The sequence below is a fragment of the Elgaria multicarinata genome, chromosome 9 (assembly GCF_023053635.1).
Source record: "Elgaria multicarinata webbii isolate HBS135686 ecotype San Diego chromosome 9, rElgMul1.1.pri, whole genome shotgun sequence".
In the NCBI taxonomy this organism is placed as follows: Eukaryota; Metazoa; Chordata; class Lepidosauria; order Squamata; family Anguidae; genus Elgaria; species Elgaria multicarinata.
In genome coordinates, this window is record NC_086179.1 from 98,026,629 (window position 1) to 98,038,330 (window position 11,702).

An 11,702-nucleotide genomic window follows, 5' to 3' on the forward strand; every position below is an offset into this window, starting at 1 on the left:
CACACACAATGGTGGGGGAAGACTCACTCTTTGCTAGCTTCAGTTTAGATTCAGGTTTTGGGCTTTAAAAAGCAGTTCACCAAAGAAAGCAAGCTTAAGAATTCAGTTTATCACTCAAATTTAAAAATGCACACAGAATTTTTTTAAAAAAATTCAGTCCTTGCAGGCCACATCCTTCCCAAAGCAATGACCCATTGAGTAGAGGTCTTCCCCTGAATATTCCTCCTCCCTCGATAGAAATCACCTCAATAAGAATCCCAAATCACCCACCCTTTGTCTGCTGTTCCTCCAATGATCCGTTGAGGAGTGAAAGCTAGTGCTGCTCAAGAGTTTACATACAGCTTCCTTTGCTTTTCAAATTAGGCCATCCAGTCAGAATCACTACAGCAGCAGCTGGGCCCATCTATATAATCAGACATACTAGTGAGGGACGCAGCTCTCCAAGCACAAGGAACCCCAGTGACGAAGCATCAGCAAACAAGCAAGTTAAGCAACTGGGTGAGTTTAGCAGCAGGGCATGGAAGCCAAGGCAGTAAAAACTTTCCTCCCTACTAAAAAAAGTAACTGTAAATATATTTTTTAAAAAAGTTATAAATAAACTCACCACTGTCTCCCAGTAACGAATTCCTAGTAAACAAACCATATAACAGCAATAATAACAATAAAAACAGTTATGAAGGTAGAAATCCAGCAGGTGTGTACGGTCTTCCCAGAGTAGTTCCCTTAATGTCACATGTTTGCTGCTGGATGGAAGTCATGGGTGTGTGCTCAGTGTAATGAGCTCCTGGCTCTCAGGCAACAAGTCCATTCCCTTGAGGCCAAGGTTGCTGACCTGGAGAAGCTAAGGCAAGCAGAGAGATTGTTAGACGAGACCTTCAGGGACATAACGGTGAAGTCCCACTCCATTAGTGACAACTCCTCTCCAGTTACGGAGAACGCGGGTCTTGAGGAAGGAGGGTGTCATTCTGAGGAAGAGAGAAATGTTCCTTTAGAAGGGACCCATCATCAAAAGACAAGGAAATATCTTCTCACACTGAGGATGTACCTCTGTGGGGAGGGGGGCTTGTGGTAGTGGGAGATTTGATCATTAAACATATAGACAGTTGGGTCTGTGATGGATGTGTAGACCGCATGGTGAATCGCACCCACCTGGTGCGAAGGTTCTGGATATCACACACCATCTAGATAGCATAGTAGACAGTGCCAGGTTGGCACCAATGATGTGTGGAAATGTATATATGAGGTCCTGGAAGTTAAATTTAGGTTTCAATTTGGTGGCCCAGTAGTGGCAGCACTGGGGCCCACAGGGAGGTCCGGGGAGGGGTATGGCCCCAGTCCTCCCGAAGTTGCCTACCACTCCTCTAAACATAAATTGATTTTGGCAAATCATAAGCAGGACCGTTTCCTTGAGCTGGGTCAGCTCTTTCAGGCCAGCTGTTTCTTTGACAAATCCTGGGGTGGGGAACCCACCAACTGTAGAGATTGGGGGTGGCAAAATCCTAAGAAATTGCTGAGGGCACAGCAGGGTTGGTTTAACCTTACCTTAGTGTTGTGTTATATGAGGTGGCTGAGGGTTCCTTACCTTACTTTTTTTTACAATTAAAAAAACCTTATTATTGGAGCCACTCAAGGATTTCTGTGTAGAACTCAAAAGGGGCAGGCAGGGAATTGTTCTTGGTGGATCCCTTCTGCTAGGGGGCCTCCAGCGTCTAAGCCCACTTCCGTAAGAGCTGTCCAACTGTCCTCTAGGTGAACAGGCAGGGGTTCACTTGAATTTAATTGGCAATATTGTTTTTGAGTTGTGTTGAGTTGTTAATGTTACCCACTTTGATACCTTGGGAAGCAACTGGGGTTAACTAAATAATAAATACCAAATTGTGTGTAATGTTAGGTGTTAGAGAGTAAAACGGGTGTTAAGAGTTGGAGGGGTAATCAGAGTTTATTCTTATTCCTCCAACTCTAAAAGGTTGCCATGGGGTATCACCAATTAATTACAGAACACAATTTATTTCTCGACTGTAATACCAGGCAGATATTGTGCCATCGTGCAGTTACTCTTGGTGCCCCTCCCTGCAGCTGACAAGAAGGAAGACCGTTTTTGTTTGTATCCTCACAGCAACCCATAACATTCACTTCACCTGTTACAGTGGAACTAGATGTTATCTCAGCAAATGCATGTTTTAAAATCCATGATGCTACTGGAAGGGTGAGGTGTCACTTGTAGGTAGGACTGGGGTGGGGGTGGGGAAAGGTTGTCAAGTGCAGGTGAGAATCAGGGCCAGGATGAGTAGACGCTCCGCTCTGCCTGCTGATTCCGCCCCCCCTCCGCAAACCCTCCCTCCCTAGTGCTCATGCCAGGCTTGCTTTTAATTTTGGAGTCTTGCCAAGGAATGTTAATTGGAAACCACCTGGAGGGATTTTGGAAGGGAGAAATGTTATGCCCACCCACAAATTTCCCTGGCAAATGCCTGCCTGTCCTTGCATTAGCATTGTGAAAACCATGTTTCCCTAATAACATTGAGTTGTTCCTCTGTTACAAAATATCTAACTACCATTTCCTCCAATCTTGTGGGCCAAAATAATTACATGGAACTACCCAATGTCATTTTTACTGTCATGTTGCTGAGAAAAGCAGCCCTTTAAGAGCCCTTGTTACATTCATTTGTGAAATTTATGAATGCATCACACTAATTAATACATAAGGATGACTTCCAAATGCACGAAATCCTCTTGTGAAACAAGGAGGTCTCTTAGGTCGTATCTTTAGGGGAAAGGGAACTCCCACTTTAATGATGAACAGCAACCATTTAGGGTGTGTTCCCCCCTTATCAGTCCAAAAACAGAAATGGGAAAGGGCTGGCTCTTGTGAAAGTGGGAAAGGACGACCCTGGCACCGTGATCAGGAAGGGCTGTGGAGCCAGCTTGGTGACAGCAGGCTGACTCCTGATGAATTATAATGCTAAGTCAAGGACACATTCACATACACTTGTCAACTGACAAGAAAAAAATGAGACTGGCTGTTTTTGTTTTTTTGTTTTTGTTTTGCTGTCAGGCCAGTTGCCTAGGGTGACCATATTTTGGAAACCAAAAAGGAGGACAACATGGTCGCCTCCCAAGGGGGCGTGCCCACCCGAACATAGCCTTGGTCACATATCTGATTTTACAGCACACATTTAAGACAAATCTGTTCTACATAACATCTTAATGTTAAAATCACTGAAATAAAGAACAAGTGAGAGATTCAATGTATCTGAAATGAACTTCACTCACTCCTGCTTTTGTAGGTTTTGCTGTACTTTGAAGCTTTTGCTATGCTCTGTGTGTTACATTCTCCCCTTCCCTCAAATATCTTTTCTGAATCCTAAAAAATCAATGGATGAACAGATCTGTTTCAAATTTGGTGTGGCTAAAGCTCTACCTAAATCCTATCATGGTACAAAGTTTCATCTCTTTATATTTAAAATGATGATTTTAAAAATAATAATTTTAAAACCTCAATTTTTAAAAAAATCCTAAAAAATCAATGGATGAACGGGTCTGTTTCAAATTTGGTGTGGCTAAAGCTCTACCTAAATCCTATCATGGTACAAAGTTTCATCTCTTTAACTTTAAAAATAATAATTTTAAAACCTGAATTTTTAAAAAATTCCTAAAAAATCAATGGATGAACAGATCTGTTTCAAATTTGGTATGACTTAAGCCCTTCCTAAGAGCTACCGTTGTGCCAAGTTTCATGTCTTTATCTTAAAAAATGACAGAGTTATAAGCATTTTTATTAATTCCTATTAGAGCTGCTCTTTGGGGGGGAAAATCCGGATTTCCTCTCCCCTTCCTGGATTTGCCATCAAAAACCCGGGCAAATCTGGTCATATGGTCACCCTACAGTTGCCAGAAAAGCAAAGACTGTGGGCATTCTCACTCTTCCCAGTGTTTTTTTTAAAAAAACACATTTACACTGTAGATGTTGGAGGAGCAAATAGCTTTTGCACTGTTCTCTGCCCTTGTGCCCATTCGAAACTATTGGACTGCTCCCCCAGCGAGGCCCACAGGGGCCAGAATTGTTTATTCCAAGACTTGGCAACCTTCAATCCAAGGCCTAGGAGGGGTAGTGAGAAATATGTGGTATCAGACTGTGAATATGCAAGAGGCATGTAGTATTATTATTATTATTATTATCATCATCATCATCATCATCATCATCATCATCATCATCATTTATATATCACTCAATTATCTAACACAGATTCCAGAGCGGTGAACATAGGTATAAACAGTAAAAGAAAGAAGATTTAAAAAGCAAATTAAAATTGTTCAATTTAAAAACAAAGGAGCTAGAAAAACAGTGGCTGGTCAGTTGAAGAAAACGTCTTGAAACAGTTGTTTTCAGGAGGCGCAGGAAGCAGCCCCCTGTTGGTGCCTGCCTGACCTCCAGGGGCAGAGAGTTCCACAGAGAAGGGGCCACTACACTAAAGGCTCTTCTGCTGGTGGATTCCAATCGAGCCATAGGTCCACGTGGAACCACCAGGAGCAGGACCTCAGTGATTGGGCAGGGAGAAGGCGCTCCCTTAGGTATCCTGGTTCCAAGTTGTTTAGGGCTTTGTATGCTAGTACCAAAACCTTAAACCTACAGTGACCATATGAAAAGGAGGACAGGGCTCCTGTACCTTTAACAATTGTACAGAAAAGGGAATTTCAACAGGTGTCATTTGTATGCATACAGCACCTGGTGAAATTCCCTCTTCTTCACAATAGTTAATGCTGCAGGAACCCTACCCTCTTTTGTATCTGGTCAAGAGGGCAGGGCTCCTGCAGCTTTAATTGTTGTGATGAAGAGAGAATTTCAGCAGGTGCTGTATGCATACAAATGACACCTACTGAAATTCCCTTTTCTAGGCAACTGTTAAAGATATAGTAGCCCTGTCCTCCTTTTCATATGGTCACCCTGGCTTGGTAGCTAATAGGTAGCCAGTGTAATTCCCTTAGCAAAGGAGTTATATGCTGGAAAGGGGCAGCTCCTGACAACAGCCGAGCTGCTGCATTCTGCACTAGCTCCAGTTTCCGGAGCAGTCTTAAGGGCAGACCCACATAGAACGCATTACGGTAATCTAGTCTTGAGGTTACTAATACCCTTACCACTGTGGCCAAGCTATCCCTATCCAGAAGAGGCTGAAGCTGGTAAAAGGCACTCCAAGCTGCCATGGCCAATTGAGCCTCCAGCGACAGAGATGGGTCTAAGAGTACCCCCAAACTACGAACCTGATCTTTCAGAGGGAGAGCATCCCCATCCAGAACAGGTAATGAGCCTGTTTCCCAGACTCAGGAACCACTCACCCACAGGGCTTCTGCCTTGCCAGTTTTCATCTTCAGTTTATTGGCCCTCATCCATCCCATTACTGACTTGCACAGCCTCTCCTGATCCAGATGTCACAGGGAGATGCAGCTGTGTGTCATCAGCGTACTGATGGCATTTAGCTCCAAAGGCTTCTTATAGGGTGCCCAGTGATACCTCATAGCTTTTGTGAACCGCCCAGAGAGCTTCGGCTATTGGGCGGTATAAAAATGTAATAAATAAATAAATAAATAAATAAATAAATAGCTTAATTGTCATAGCTGTCTGAATGCAACATGGAGGACGTACATGTGTCTTTGAACGTCCAGGTGACTTCTTTGCCTAATGCTTCCATTTGCCCTAATTCCTGTGTGTGCAATAACAACTAAGACTTCATATTTGCACTACTGCATATGAGATGAGAGAAGAGAAGGACCATGGAATGAGTGGGATTTTGAGAGAAACAGCATTTAATATTTGATATCATTTCTCTAGGTTTATTCTGGAATTCTCTCGGTAAGCTTTCTGGCAACTCTAGTAGATGGACTTCTGAAACTCCTTCACGCCAGGCTTTTTATCCCAAACAAACTGGTGCTTCTGGATTCTTTGCAGGATCACATTTCTATGGTGTGTCTATGCGTTCATATTAACAACCATCCTTCTTGGGCATTAGGTGGTGACCCTATGCATGTTTAGAGACAGAATTAGCCCGCTAGCCATGCTGGCAGTGACAAGATGGGAGATGTAGGGTTTCTTTCTGTCTGAACATACATAACCTTGTTGACTGTGTTTCGGATAGATGTTGCTGAATACCTAGGGGGTGAAACTGCCACATCATGGGATTGACAGTGCAAGATCCATGCAGCACAAGGAAGCATTTCCTTTCCCTGTGGGTGCAGGGGCTGCTCATGCAGCATCTCGGGGGGGGGGGAGGGGAGATGCTGGAGGGGTATTTTGGCAATGCTACCTGTGTGAAGTGCTGCCCTGCTACATTCTGCAGTTCAGGTGGCACTGAGACTACCTTGCATATATCCTTTTTCTCCAGGGAAGCTGCTTCAGCATATGGCAGCCTGTGTTAGTTGAGTCAGGTTTATGGACAGCATTGCAACTTCCCTTGCTTTTGTGATGTGTGCAGCTAAGGTCTGAGAAGGCCACCAATCCACTGAAAGACTTCCATGCATGCTCACACAAGGTGACAGCCATCCATGCACACTCACACTCACTTGGCTTGATAGGGGCTTCCACTAACACTTTCCAAAAAGTACAGTCACTTTATTTTCACTGTTGAAACTCCACCACTAAAAGATCAGTCACTGGGGCTTGAATACTTACAGGAACAGCTACCTTTTTTTGAGGGGGGGAGGGGGTGTTCATCTAAACATCATTTAAAGGCAATAACAGTTACCCCTGGAATGAAAGTTGTCCAACCCACAGGTAATCTCCAATCCTCATATGTCACACTCGAAACACTACTCACCCACACTTATCTCCTTGCAGGTGACACTTCCAATATGGACAACCCTGCACCTGGCAGCATACACAGCAGCCCACCACCAACCGGTCCAGGTATGGGTCATGTATCTGTGAAGCTGTGCTGACAAGTAAGCCCCCCAGCACCCACTGAGCAGAAGTGCTCCACTCCTTCCAGATTGTTGTGTGGGCTTTGTTGTGCTTGTTGTGCTAAGAGTCAAATATGTCTCATGTTGGGGATGACTAATTGGCCTTGCCTGTTTGGATTTCCCCACAGAAGCAGGGCCAGATGTTGTAGTGTTGTCCTCGTCACAGTGCAACCTCTTTCTTCCAGATGCAGGAGGTGATGCCACCAACAGTGACAGGAGCATGGAACCCACCATGCTCTACTTCCCAGGGGACCCAACCATTTCTAGATGCCATGCAAGTTGTCCATTGCAGAAGAGCAAAGGACAACCAGGGGGGTCCTAAAGTATGGTTGTTATGGAGAGGAAACGAATGCACAGACTTCAGTTCTGTTAGGCTTGTGATTGTAATCTTTGAATGTATCCAATTCTCAACATTTATTCCTCTCTTCATGAAGACTTTGAAGGAGTGCCATCCACATCTGGGGCATCACACAATATAGCATCTGAGCCCACCACCTCACAGTCCCTCGCAGGGAAGGACACATTGGGAAGCCTGGCAGCCTTGGTGGTGCAGGCACTCCATCTGCAGGTGGAGAACATCTGTGATTATCGCATACAGGGAGTGATTTCTATCATCCAGTATTCGCCATCAGTACGTAGGGATGCACGGACTCAGTCCAGCTCCGTTGAGTGCCCACCAAGCCGCTGCCCACCACTGCTTGAGGTACTGTGCAAGTTTCTTTGTAGCCTGGTGAACCCCCATTGAAGCTATGACCACCATTTTCACAACTTTGGAAGTACACCATTTCTGGAACCACCATTGTGGGAGGCTGTGGGGCAGTTGCTGAGCTGTGGGGCACTCAGAGTGGGCTGGCAAATGTGCCATGGCTAAGCAAACTGGATCCATGCGGCTTGTACAGGGGAGTCCACTGGACTCTCGGACCCAGTCGGGAGCCTGTATCATCCCTATCAGTACATGAATGCTTCTACTTCCAATATGTGAGTAGTATTTACAATATCTATGCACTCCTGACGCTTTGGTTATTGCACTATAGGCTCCTCAGTTTCTGATGCCGTAGCGGTGATTTTCAATATCTGTACTGTACTCCTACAATACTCTCCGGTCTGTTGACCGTCTTCCCATTTCTAGTCTATTAGATATAATGACACTTTAATGAATAATAGCAGTTCTACCCTAGATGACTTCAGGAAAGGCAAGGGTGCCCTCCACAAGGTGGCGTCTCCCTCATATTTTGGAGTTGTGCGCCCATCATTCCTGTCCCTTGGGAAAATTGGGTGAGGCCGGTGGGAGCTGCTGTACGAACTATTTTAAGAGAAGTTTAATGGGCAGTTCTGCCTTAGTGCAAAGCACTCACTTTGAGCTGTCAAGGCCACACTCAATACCTGTTCCTCACTTATGCCCACACTCAGCACTTCTTCCGAACTATATTCCAGATCTCCAGAAAATACTAATGTCTATGCCCGTACAAGAATTGTCTCACTAAAAGAGCCCTTTCGTTTGCAAGAGGACTGATCACCATACGGCTCCTTACGAGCCTCGAGATATGGGGCTGAGGCCTCATTGCAGAGATGTGTTCAGGAAGGGCTCCTTGGCAAAGGGACAGCATAACTGCGGCCGTAGTGGGGCAGTGGACTCACCTTTCCCTGTCTGGTGTTGCTGTGTTTGTGGCTCAGCTGTGTTTGGGACTGTTGCACTGACAGCTTCTAAATGTGTGCCTTACTGCTATGAAGGAACAGGCGATCCTACCTCAGCGAACCCTTTCCTACTTTTTTCTGTATATCAATATGTTTTCAGTGAAGTGTGGAAGTAATTTCCTCTGTCAGTGGCCACTTCCTTCCCTTCTGGATGGTAAAAAACACTTGGAAGAGATGGCGGCGGTGGCTGCTCCCAGGGTTGTCGTTAAAGATGTAATTGCTTTTTTTCTCTCTCCAAAAAACCACGATGCATCCAAGACTGTAGTGGGTATTCTCTGGGTATTCTGCAGAGTGCAGGAAGTGTAGTGTCAGAACACCAGCTTTGGAATGATGTCATCGCCAGACGTAGACAGCGCAGTGGGGTTCTTTACAAGATCTGGACAGACATGTTCTGGGAGGAGATGGCTAGGCCTTCCCCACACCATGGTTCTCCCATGGAAAAATAAACACAACCAATTGCAATCCTATACACACACTTACCTTGGAGTAAGCCCCATTGAACTCAATGATGCTTACTTCTGAGCGATGTATCTGATTGCACTGAAAGGAATCGTTCTGTAATTCAGCCCGTAGATTAATACTTGGAACCCTCATGCAAAATGTAAAGCGTACGGTCTTAGGAGCTACGGTCACTTCTAAGAGGCCACGGTTGGATGGATGGGTTTCTGATGTGAGCACAGGAGAGTCCAGCAGGCACATAGCTGCTCCTCTCTAGAACGTCACCCTTATGCACACCTCCAGCACCAACATAGGAAGCTGCTCACTGGGCTATGTTGAGCTGTAATTTTAAAGATGGGCCTTCCCAGCCATTATTTAAAAGCTGGGTTCAATTTCAGTTTCCTTTCTTCCCAGTCACAAGGAAATCATTGATAGGTTTGTAGCAAGGCAGCAAGCTTTGGCTTTCCTATGTTACAAACCTTGCAAAACACATGTTTTGTAGCATTTACCCCAAGACTGGGAGGAGCAGGGTGACCATATGAAAAGGAGGACAGGGCTCCTGTATCTTTAACAATTGCCTAGAAAAGGGAATTTCAACAGGTGTTATTTGTATGCATACAGCACCTGCTGAAATTTTCTTCATCACAGCAGTTAAAGCTGCAGGAGCCCTGCCCTCTTGACCAGATACAAAAGAGGGTGGGGTTCCTGCAGCGTTAACTATTGTGAAGAAGAGGGAATTTCACCAGGTGCTGTATGCATACAAATGACACCTGCTGGAATTCCCTTTTCTCTACAACTGTTAAAGGTACAGGAGCCCTGTCCTCCTTTTCATATGGTCACCGTAAGGGTTCAGTGCCTTTCATTTATTAACTGTATTATATTTCCAATATTATATTTCCACAAATGCTACCACCATGCTGTGCAATAATTCAATTAAAAACAAGAGTACGTAAGAACTAGGAATGTGAATTTTAAAATAATTGAATTAACATTAAAACCTCTAGCTGCATGGTGTGTGGAGTTGAAGTCAGGTTTTTCCTTTCCTTTTTAGCCCCTCCCTGTGAGGGTGGTGGGTGGGTGTGGATTTTGAGAGGACATCTGTGGGAGAAAGGGCCTCACCCTTCCCTCCAACGGTGCTCTTGCCCCAGTCCATAACAGGAATGCCCAGAGACGCAGTGTGGGGTTGAGCCCCTGGACAATCAATGCTTGTGAGGTCCGTCCAGTCCTTCACAGCGTTATGACAGTAGCAAAGTGACTGCAGGGGAAGGCATAGGGTACATCTCCACATGCCCCTGACTTCAAGTTCCAGATTCTCTAGCAAGCGTGGTCAATGAGCAGGGATGCTGGCAGTTGTAGTGCTGTGTATGTGGAGATGGATTGGCTCCTTACCCCTCTCCTAAGCCTTTAGAACACATCTGGATGCCATTGTCCAGAACCAGTAGGGTGTGGTGGGAGGCGTGTTAAACATGAATGTAGTAGGGGAAGCTGAATGTCCCTTATTGCAACACACAATGCCTACCACTACCTAGAGATAGATTTCCCCCGCAGGCAGGACGGTGTCCAGTAACACACTGAACATGGGTTACATTCCTGTATCACTGCAGATGAAATTGGTGAGTGCCTCCTGTACTGCCTTTCCTTTCCGGGAAAGGTGGTCATCATGTTCATGCCTATACGCATCCACAACATTTGGCAGGAATAGAGTGTGCGGGACGTCAGCGCCTTCCGACAAAGCATGGCCCTTGGTTTCACATAGGTTGTGTAGCGCAACACAGGCCGTGACCACAGGAATGATGTTCTCATGTACTGGCAGCCGTATAGGTTCATCACACACTCGCTACTGCCCACGTACAGATGTGCGTGTGTCCTTTAGATGACCATGTCCACCTCCTGCACGCTTCTGCTCCTTCCACTCATTTTTCCATCGCAAAATAGACCCCTTTTAATCCAACATTTTTTAAAAAACAGATCGTGATGCTATCTCCTGCTGTGTGCAGGAAAAGCATCATGATAAAAATGGCCCCTGAATGGGCCGCATGGTCTTTGTTTATTTCCTCTTTCCCCTCCAAGAAGAAAGAGGAAGGAACAGAAGCAGGGCGGAGAAGTGACGGTAAGTAAATGCAATTTCCCCCATGTGATTTTATTTATTTATTTATTTAATAAATGATTATTTATTAAATATTTATTATGTTGCAGCAGCTGTTGAACCTTTTCTTGAATACTGCCTTCCTCTGGTTAAGGGACCCCTTATAAGGTTTCATCAGCTGTCTCCGAAGGGGAGATGCAAAGTCAGTGAGAAAAATTGGTGGCACCTGAACATGGCAAATTCTGACCATTGGATTGCCAGACACAAGGCACAAGCATCCATGGCCTAGCACAGGGTGGAGCTCCTGAAAATAAAGGTATTGTGGTCCAACCTACCTGTCAGCTGCATGGAATAGTAGAATTTCCGGTTCACATAGTCCTCCACCACTTTCACGGCTGCAGGAATCAAATGGTTTTACTGGTAGCATGGGAGTGAGGATCAATTACCCCTCATCACATACTAGAAATGCATAGCATTGGGGGATACTCCTGTCTCCTCACATCCGCTCAGTGTCCTGCTGCTCTGCAATGGTTCC